Below are 11,145 nucleotides of genomic sequence, written 5' to 3' on the forward strand. Positions count from 1 at the left end.
CATGTGAGTTGGGAAATTGTGTGAACATCCCACAGGTGTGCAGGCTAATTTGGAACAGGTTGGTGCCATGATTGGGTATAAATGCAGCTTCCGTGAAATGCTCAGTCATTCACAAACAAGGATTGGGAAACGGTCACCACTTTGTGAACAAATGCGTGAGCAAATCGTCAAAACAGTTTAAGAACAACATTTCTCAACGGGCTATTGCAATAAATTTAGGAATTTCATCATCTACGGTCCGTAATACCATATAAAAGGTTCAGAGAATCTGGAGAAATCACTGCACGTAAGCGATGATATAACAGACTTTCATTCCCTCAGGCATCAAAAAGCAACATCAGTGTGTAAAGGATATCACCACATGGGCTCTGGACCACTTCAGAAAACCCCTGTCATTAACTACAGTTTGTTGCTCCATCTGTAAGTGCAAGTTAAAACTCTACTATGCAAAGCCAAAGCCATTTATCAACGACACCCAGAAACGCCGCCGGCTTCTCTGGGCCCGAGCTCAGCTAAGATGGACTGATGCAAAGTGGAAAGGTGTTCTGTGGTCTGACGAGTCCACATTTCAAATTGTTTTTTGGAAATGGTGAACGTGGTGTCACCCGGACCAAAGAGGAAAAGAACCATCAGGACTGTTTTAGGTGCAAAGTTCAAAAGCCAGCATCTGTGATGGTATGGGGGTGTATTAGTGGAATTCCCTGTTTCCCAAAGCCCAATTTTCACCTCTTCCTGGAAAGTTTCCACAGTCCAAATTTATCTTTCAACTGTTTTTGAACATTCCACCTTCAAAATATTGTCTTTAATCGGGACAACAAAACTACCATTTTTATTTTTGTACAAACTCCAGGTTTTCCTGAAATTCCAGGAATTCTGAAATACCAAAATAAACTTCAAACTGTTACTACGTCAACATTTTTCAACCCTTTCGAAAAATTCCAACCCCAACCCATTCACATCATGTAGGACAATTGTAGTATTACCTATACTTGTCACGCCTGTAGATTATGTTTTGTTTTTTGTCATGTTTGGTCATGTTATGTTTTGCTTTTTTGGACATTCATTTCTTGCGTTTTGCACTTCCTGGTTTGTTTTGTTTTCATAGTTACTCATTAGTTTCCACCTGGTCTCCAAGTCACGCCCCTGTCCTCAGCCTCACACCTGTTTCTAATCATCATCATAGTCACTATTTAAGCCATTATTTTTCTGTCCTTGTCCTGGCAACTTTGTACCTGCTGTACCGGACTTTGTATCGAACCCTCATGACCACGCACCTACCTTTCCTTGCCAACCTTCATGCCTTGCCACGCTGTCTATTGTTTCAACCACGATTTTTGTTTGTACTTATGCCTCAGTGCAAGTTTTTGGTTTGTTCTGTACCATAGATAGTAACTTTTGTTTATTTGTATATAGTCATGCCATTGTTCTGTTTTGTTTGGAGTTTTAGCCTAGTTTATTATCCGCCATTGTGCGCGTCTTTTGTTTTCCTGTTTTTGTAGTAGTGTTTAAATAAATTAACAATGTACTTACATTGACGTCTGGATCTTTCCAAATTCCCTCTGCGTGGAAGAAGCAATACAAATCCAAGTCAAAGTCCTGACAATACTTTCCTCAATTCCATTTTTTTATTCGAAATTTTCAAATGTTCAGGAATTTCCTGTTAAAATGAATGGATGTATTCATAGTCATGCAATGCCCAAAATTCTCAAAATTGTGCGTCATTTTTTTACCCGATTTCGATCTTTCAACACACTGTTCTTCATATATGTCAAACACAAAATATGTTTTCCCTTCCCAAAGTTCCTGGTTTTCCCCAAATTTCCGGTAAATTGGGCCATTTACACGCAATGCAAACTGGAGTTAAGTCATATTGTTTTTTTTTTATTGCCGACATTCCTTTTGCTTTATCTAATTTTGGCACAAAAAACCCCGCAGGCAACAGACTGGTTTTAGAATGAAAATAAATCTAGTGAAAATCAATTATTGCGCCATAATTGTGCTGTGTTAATTAAGTTTCACGGGACCATGTCGAGTCCAACAAACATCCCGCACCAGCACAAAAAAATCAAGTCATGTAAGATAAATATATGACTTTTATAAACAAACATCAGGCTTTTGGATGAATTTTGACAAAATGTTTTTTTTTTTGCTGGTGAGTAGCAAGTGTTCCACGTGTCAAATGTCTTTTCCACCCTCGGAATTCTTGATCCGGCCATCTGAAAATGTCATCCATAGCTGCTGCTGCTGCTGCTGCTTGCACATAGCTCACATGCTCCCTGCCCTGGAACTGTCAGGGCGCTGCGGAAAAGGGGGAGGTTTACGCAGCCTGAACGACAGTACCTCGCAAAAGTATGTTCATTCCCTGCATTTCTGTAAGCGTTTAGTTAAAAACAAGACTATCTCAAGTATGTACTTTAGAGTAGTCAGTGTACAACTTGTGCAGCAGCATGGATTGACTGTCAACACACAACCATTGATGCCTAAATGCCTGACAACACAAGTGTGGAGCAAGATACTCATGTCTTTCCCACAGTTAAGCGTGGTGGTGTGCACGAGTGCCGCCACCGCTTGGGAGCGGCGGTTCATCGAGGGACAAATGGGATTCTAACACAAGTGAGTACAGACCAAACTGCGGGCTGGTGTATCTAACACTGCCTTAATACCCTTCAGCAAGGAATTAAGTCAGACGCACTCACGCTTGACTCAAGTGAGGCAACTATCTTTTCAAAATACCAACAAAAGTTGGAATTAACTTTACAATCAATGAACCGCAGCTCCATAATACCAGCGGCACTCGTGCACATTGCCACAAAAATTCATGACTCATGTGAGACACAGTTAAGGTGCCGAAAGACTCTACAAGACCAGAGAAAGTCGAATTTCAACTTACCAAACGAACCACAACTCCACAACGGCAGCAGCACTCATGCAGGGTACCACTGCCACGCTTGACTCATGCGAGAGACAATTATCATTCCAAAATACCGGAGACAGTTGTGATTTAGCTATACAATCATGGAACCGCAGCTTCCCGATGCCAGCGGCACTCGTGCACATTGCCACAAACATCCATGACACATGTGAGACGATTATCGTGCCGAAAGACTGAACCAGAGAAAGTCGAATTTCTAGTTACCAAACGATTAACCACAACTCCATACTGCCAGCAGCACTCATGCATGCTGCCACCACCACGCTTGACTCATGCAAGAGACAATTATTTTTCCAAAAGACCAGCGAAAGTTGGAATTCAGCTATACAATCAATGAAAAGCAGCTCCACGATGCCAACAGCACTCGTGCACATTGCCACCAACATTCATGACTCAAGTGAGACACAATTATCATGCCAAAAGACTCTAAAAGACCAGAGAAAGTAAAATATTAACTTACCAAACGATGAACCACAACTCCACAACACCAGCAGCACTCATCCATGCTACCACCGCTACGCTTGACTCATGTGAGAGACAATTATCTTTCCTAAATACCGGAGACAGTTGGAATTCAGCTATACAATCAATGAACCGCAGCTCCACGATGCCAGTGGCACTCGTGCACATTGCCACCAACATCCATGACTCATGTGGACACAATTATTGTGCTAAAAGACTCAAGAAGACCACAGAAAGTCAAATATTAACTTACCAAACGATGAACCACAACTCCACAACGCCAGCAGCACTCATGCATGCTACCACCACCACACTTGACTCATGTGAGATACAATTTTCTTTCCAAAAGACCAGAGAAAGTTGGAATTCAGCTACACAATCAATGAAATGCAGCTCCACGATGCCAGCGGCACTCGTGCACATTGCCACAAACATCCACGACTTATGTGAGACACAATTATCATGCTGAAAGACTAGAACACCAGAGAAAGTCAAATATTAACTTAACAAATGATGAACCACAACTCCACAACGGCAGCAGCACTCATGCATGCTACCACGGCCACACTTGACTCATGTGAGAGACAATTATCTTTCCAAAAGACCAGAGAAAGTTGGAATTCAGCTATACAATCAATGAAACGCAGCTCCACAATGCCAGCGGCACTCGTGCACATTGCCACAAACATTCACGACTCGTGAGACAGAGTTAAGGTGCCGAAAGACTTTACAAGACCAGAGAAAGTCGAATATCAACTTAACAATGAACCACAACTCCACAACGGCAGCAGCACTCATGCATGCTACCACCACAACGCTTGACTCATGCGAGAGACAATTATCTTTCCAAAGGCCAGAGACAGTTGGAATTCAGCTATACAATCAATGAAGAGCAGCTCCACGATGCCAACAGCACTCGTGCACATTGCCACCAACATTCATGACTCATGTGAGACACAATTATCATGCCGAGAGACTCCAAAAGACCAGAGAAAGTAAAATATTAACTTACCAAACGATGAACCACAACTCCACAACGCCAGCAGCACTCATGCATGCTACCACCGCTACGCTTGACTCATGCGAGAGACAATTATCTTTCCTAAATACCGGAGACAGTTGGAATTCAGTTATACAATCAATGAACCGCAGCTCCACGATGCCAGTGGCACTCGTGCACATTGCCACCAACATCCATGACTCATGTGGACACAATTATCGTGCTAAAAGACTCAAGAAGACCACAGAAAGTCAAATATTAACTTACCAAACGATGAACCACAACTCCACAACGCCAGCAGCACTCATGCATGCTACCACCACCACACTTGACTCATGCGAGAGATAATTTTCTTTCCAAAAGACCAGAGAAACTTGGAATTCAGCTACACAATCAATGAAACGCAGCTCCACGATGCCAGCGGCACTCGTGCACATTGCCACAAACATCCACGACTTATGTGAGACACAATTATCATGCTGAAAGACTGTAAAAGACCAGAGAAGGTCGAATTTCAACTTACCAAATGATGAACCACAACTCCACAACGGCAGCAGCACTCATGCATGCTACCACGGCCACACTTGACTCATGTGAGAGACAATTATCTTTCCAAAAGACCAGAGAAAGTTGGAATTCAGCTATACAATCAATGAAACGCAGCTCCACAATGCCAGCGGCACTCGTGCACATTGCCACAAACATTCACGACTCGTGAGACAGAGTTAAGGTGCCGAAAGACTTTACAAGACCAGAGAAAGTCGAATATCAACTTAACAATGAACCACAACTCCACAACGGCAGCAGCACTCATGCATGCTACCACCACAACGCTTGACTCATGCGAGAGACAATTATCTTTCCAAAGGCCAGAGACAGTTGGAATTCAGCTATACAATCAATGAAGAGCAGCTCCACGATGCCAACAGCACTCGTGCACATTGCCACCAACATTCATGACTCATGTGAGACACAATTATCATGCCGAGAGACTCCAAAAGACCAGAGAAAGTAAAATATTAACTTACCAAACGATGAACCACAACTCCACAACGCCAGCAGCACTCATGCATGCTACCACCACCACACTTGACTCATGTGAGATACAATTTTCTTTCCAAAAGACCAGAGAAAGTTGAAATGCAGCTCCACGATGCCAGCGGCACTCGTGCACATTGCCACAAACATCCACGACTTATGTGAGACACAATTATCATGCTGAAAGACTACAACACCAGAGAAAGTCAAATATTAACTTACCAAATGATGAACCACAACTCCACAACGGCAGCAGCACTCATGCATGCTACCACGGCCACACTTGACTCATGTGAGAGACAATTATCTTTCCAAAAGACCAGAGAAAGTTGGAATTCAGCTATACAATCAATGAAACGCAGCTCCACAATGCCAGCGGCACTCGTGCACATTGCCACAAACATTCACGACTCATGTGAGACACAGTTAAGGTGCCGAAAGACTTTACAAGACCAGAGAAAGTCGAATATCAACTTAACAATGAACCACAACTCCACAACGGCAGCAGCACTCATGCATGCTACCACCACCAGGCTTGACTCATGCGAGAGACAATTATCTTTCCAAAAGACCAGAGACAGTTGGAATTCAGCTATACAATCAATGAAGAGCAGCTCCACGATGCCAGTGGCACTCGTGCACATTGCCACCAACATTCATGACTCATGTGAGACACAATTATCATGCCGAAAGACTCCAAAAGACCAGTGAAAGTCAAATATTAACTTACCAAACGATGAACCACAACTCCACAACGCCAGCAGCACTCATGCATGCTACCACCACCACGGTTGACTCATGTGAGAGACAATTATCTTTCCAAAAGACCAGAGAAAATTGGAATTCAGCTATACAATCAATGAAACGCAGCTCCACAATTCCAGTGGCACTCGTGCACATTGCCACAAACATCCACGACTTATGTGAGACACAATTATCATGCCGAAAGACTAGAACACCAGAAAAAGTCAAATATTAACTTACCAACCAATGAACCACAACTGCATACTGCCAGCAGCACTCATGCATGCCACGACCGCCACGCTTGACTCATGTGAGAGACAATTAACGTGCTGAAAGTCTCTAGAAGACCAGAGAAGGTCGAATTTCAACTTACCAAATGATGAACCACAACTCCACAACGCCAGCGGCACTCATGCATGCTACCACCGCTTCGCTTGACTCATGCGAGAGACAATTATCTTTCCAAAATACTGGAGACAGTTGGAATTCAGCTATACAATCAATGAAACGCAGCTCCACGATGCCAGTGGCACTCGTGCACATTGCCACAAACATTCATGACTCATGTGAGACACAATTGTCGTGCTGAAAGACTAGAAGACCAGAGAAGGTCGAATTTCAACTTACCAAACGCTGAACCACAACTCCACAACGCCAGCAGCACTCATGCATGCTACCACCGCCACGCTTGACTCATGAGATAGACAATTATCTTTACAAAAGTACTAAAAGACGTCAAGACAAGAAAAAGTCAGAATTCAGCTTACCAAACAATAAACCCCAATTCCACAACGCCAGCGACACTCATGCACGATACCGCCACCACGAGGCTTGACTCATGCGAAGCACGATTATCTTGCCACTAGACCAGAGAGTCAGAATTCAGCTTTCCAATCAATGAACCACAACTCCACAATGCCAGCGGCACTCATGCACGCAAACTCCACCATGCTTGACTCGTGCAAGACACAGTTATGTTGCCAAAAGACACAAAAAGACCGGAGAAAGTCAGAATACATTTTTTCTATCGACATGCTACTGATGAGCATCAACGACTTTTCATGGTCATTTTAACACCACCAAATTATAACTAAGATGTAGGCTACAATGAAATAAGTACAATCCTTACAGTATTAACACTTTTTAGGTCACAACAAAAAATATAACGCCACTACTGCTATCTAACGTCTTGGATTAAACGTCATACTTGCAAATATTCATAGAAATGTGATTATAAAACAAGATACAAAAACGGCTAATACCGTAGCACGTCGAAAAACATTTCCTCGATTCATAGACTCAAAAAAACCCTCCAATGTAAGTGAAGTAAAACTCTGCTTCGCCAAAACAATTTGCTAGCTCGATGCTAATACACATTTGCTTCGCTATTGTCATGCAAATGATTAGCATCAGCAACTTTCCATGGGTATTTCAACACCTCCCATTGTGTTCATTAAAATTATAACTAACCTGCAATCAAGCAGCTGGTGGGTAGTATGATATTTACAGTATTAACACCTTTTAGGGCGCAACAACAAATAAAAACGACACCAATGTTGTTAACTTGCACACAAAATCGGTACCGTTGAGTATCAATTTCCGGGTACCGAAAATTGGTACTGTACTGGTTCATATGGGAACAGTACCCATTCGTAACACTTAATACCTTAAAGCAGGGTTGTCCAAACTACAGCATACGGGCCATGTCCGGCCCGCCGGCATCTAAAATTTGGTCCAATAAGGAATCTGGCTGCAGCTGCTTTATCGCCATCCTGTGGACAACATGAATAAATCAGACCTACCGCCAAGTATCCTACTTAGAACAAATCAAGCGCAGCATTTACTTATATGACCCAATGCAAACTACCTTCATTGTGCAAAACATTTTAAAAATCCGACCACATGGAACCAACAAAAAATGCCAACAGACATGGTCACACATAACCCAATATAACACATTTTGTGGACATTATGAAAAAATAAAGTCCACCCCAGTGTGCGTATATATATATATATATATATATATATATATATATATATATATATATATATATACCAAAGTATATATATATATATGTGTGTGTGTCTATATACATACATACATATATACATAGATATATATATATACATACATATATACATACAAACCCTGTTTACATAGGAGTTGGAAAATTGTGTTAGATGTAAATATAAACAGAATACAATGATTTGCAAATCCTTTTCAACCCATATTCAATTGAATGCACTACAAGACAAGATATTTGATGTTCAAACTCATGAACTTTGTTTTTTTTTGCAAATAATAAATAAATTAGAATTTCATGGCTGCAACACATGCCAAAGTAGTTGGGAAAGGGCATGTTAACCACTTGGGCACTGATGCATCCTCGTACCATCACAGATGCTGGCTTTTGAACTTTGCGTTGACAAGAGTCTGGTTCGCTTCCCCTTTGGTCCGGATGACACGATGTCAAATATTTCCAAAAACAATTTGAAATGTGGACTCGTCAGACCACAGAACACTTTTCCACTTTGCATCAGTCCATCTTAGATGATCTCGGGCCCAGAGAAGCCGGCGACATTTCTGGATGTTGTTGATAAATGGCTTTCGTTTTGCATTATAGAGGTTTAACTTGCACTTACAGATGTAGCGACAAACTGTATTTAGTGACAGTGGTTTTCTGAAGTGTTCTTGAGACACATGTGATGATATCCTTTAGAGATTGATGTCGGTTTTTGATACAATGCCGTCTGAGGGATCGAAGGTCACGGTCATTCACTGTTGGTTTCCGGCCATGCCGCTTACGTGGAGTGATTTCTCCAGATTTTCTGAACCTTTTGATGATATTATAGACCGTAGATGTTGAAATCTCTAAATGTCTTGCAATTGCACTTTGAGAAACCTTGTTCCTAAACTGTTTGACTATTTGCTCACGCATTTGTGGACAAAGGGATGTACCTCGCCCCATCCTTTCTTGTGAAAAGACTGAGCATTTTTTGGGAAGCTGTTTTTATACCCAATCATGGCACCCACCTGTTCCCAATTAGCCTGCACACCTGTGGGATGTTCCAAATAAGTGTTTGATGAGCATTCCTCAACTTTATCAGTACTTTTTGCCACCTTTCCCAACTTCTTTGTCACGTGTTGCTGGCATCAAATTCTTAAGTTAATGATTATTATCAGTTTGAACGTCAAACATGTTGTCTTTGTAGCATATTCAACTGAATATGGGTTGAAAATGATTTGCAAATCATTGTGTTCCGTTTATATTTACATCTAACACAATTTCCCAACTCTTATGCATACATACATACACACATATATATATATATATATATATATATATATATACATATATACATATATACATATATATATACATATATACATGTACAGTATGAGTACACTGTAGTACAAGCATGCTGCAGAAAACACTCGTTCATAGTAAAAGTACCAATTCCATGGATAAGAATGTGTTTTGAAAGCAAAGTGGACCATTTTAATGAGGGGGGTTGTTAAAAAAAAGATGACAAAAAGGATGAATGTAGCTTTCATCCAAATGGAGGCGGAGCCAAATTAGCAATGTGGCATGATACTACCCCCCTCCCCTCCTGGGACACATGAGTCAATTAGCCTGCCTGGAGGAGCTGCCAGGAGGCTGGAAAAGGGAGGAAGGGATGATGGACGAGGATGATTGTGGTCTCAGTGGCAGCCAGGCCAAGGACATCAGTGGAAAAAAGGCTATATTTGAAGTGATATACCGTTTAGGAATATATGGATTTATATCAACACTTTCAGTTTTACAGCTGCACTCTAAATATCTAAGTCTTCTCCCGGTTCCTCGTCTTTTTGTATTTGACAACAGCTTTTATTGTTGGAAAAAAAACATGCAAATGTACTTATTCTGGACTAGAATCAAGCATTGAAGAACAAACATGGTTAAATGAACTGACAATAACAACTTACTTTACTGTGTTGATCATCATTGAAAAAAATGGTGGGTCTACTGTACATTACCGTAATGTTTTATTATTACAGTTCTGCACAGCAAAAAAAAAAAAGGCAGCTTAGTTGCCAGAAATGTACCGTAAGATTTACAATGTTGAATGGCTGCAATGAAAACACTGTTATTTTACAGTAAAATGGTGATTATAACTGTCAAATCTACTAGGGATGTCAAAAAATATACATTTTTTTAATGAATCATAATTCCTATTTGTAAAGATTCTTAATCCGATCAAAAAACATAAAGACATTACTTTAAAAAATATTTTTATTTTATTGTTTTTTTTAATCAGTCCTTTCCAGTTACTAAGACACATCATCGTGTTGATGTAGATGATCTGTATCTGCTGTATACATTTACTTTAAAAAAGGTGTTGCCTTATTTGCATTTTACTCTATTAAATATTTGGGGAGACTCTTCTTATTTAAAACCAGTTTTTATCTTGAGGAATGTAAACATTGATCACAGCTGTGTGTCTACTTTATGGAGGATGTCAGTTGATCAGATAAGTGGCACCCAATGTTATTTAAAAAAAAAGTATTCATTTTGAATCTAGAATCGATTGTGATTTGTATCGTTATCCCCAGGAATCAAATTGAATCGTGTGGTGGCCAAAGATTCACAGCCCTAAAATCTAGTGATTTTTTTTTTATTTTGTGATAATTTTGAAACATGTTGTTAGGTTATCGCCATGCTTATGTCAGCCAAAAGGACCTTTGGAAACCTGTAACCTGTACATACATAGATAAATACATACACACACACACACACACACACACACACACACACACACACACACACACACACACACACACTAGAGATGCGCGGATAGGCAATTATATCATCCGCAACCGCGTCACCAAAGTCGTCATCCACCCGCCGTCCACCCGAACAAACATTTTATCAGAAACGCATCCGCCCGCCACCCGTCCGCTGAAATACATCAGAGGTCAGCCACCTTT

The 11,145-nt window shown here is 40.9% G+C and overlaps 1 long non-coding RNA gene across 2 annotated transcripts in view; it reads right to left on the reverse strand.

Moving 5' to 3' along the window:
- Window positions 1-1,892: 1,892 nt before the first annotated feature.
- Window positions 1,893-11,145, reverse strand: part of LOC133544316 (uncharacterized) — a 188,438-nt gene continuing 179,185 nt past the window's right edge. Inside the window, exons 4-5 of one of the 2 annotated variants that reach the window (XR_009804626.1) lie at window positions 7,843-7,948; window positions 1,893-2,298 (exon numbers count right to left, since the gene is read on the reverse strand). This is a non-coding gene — a long non-coding RNA (uncharacterized LOC133544316). The remainder of the gene's footprint in view (window positions 2,299-7,842; window positions 7,949-11,145) is intronic. The other variant, XR_009804627.1, reaches the window with a different exon arrangement.

The sequence above is a fragment of the Nerophis ophidion genome, linkage group LG27, assembly GCF_033978795.1.
Source record: "Nerophis ophidion isolate RoL-2023_Sa linkage group LG27, RoL_Noph_v1.0, whole genome shotgun sequence".
Classification (NCBI taxonomy): Eukaryota; Metazoa; Chordata; class Actinopteri; order Syngnathiformes; family Syngnathidae; genus Nerophis; species Nerophis ophidion.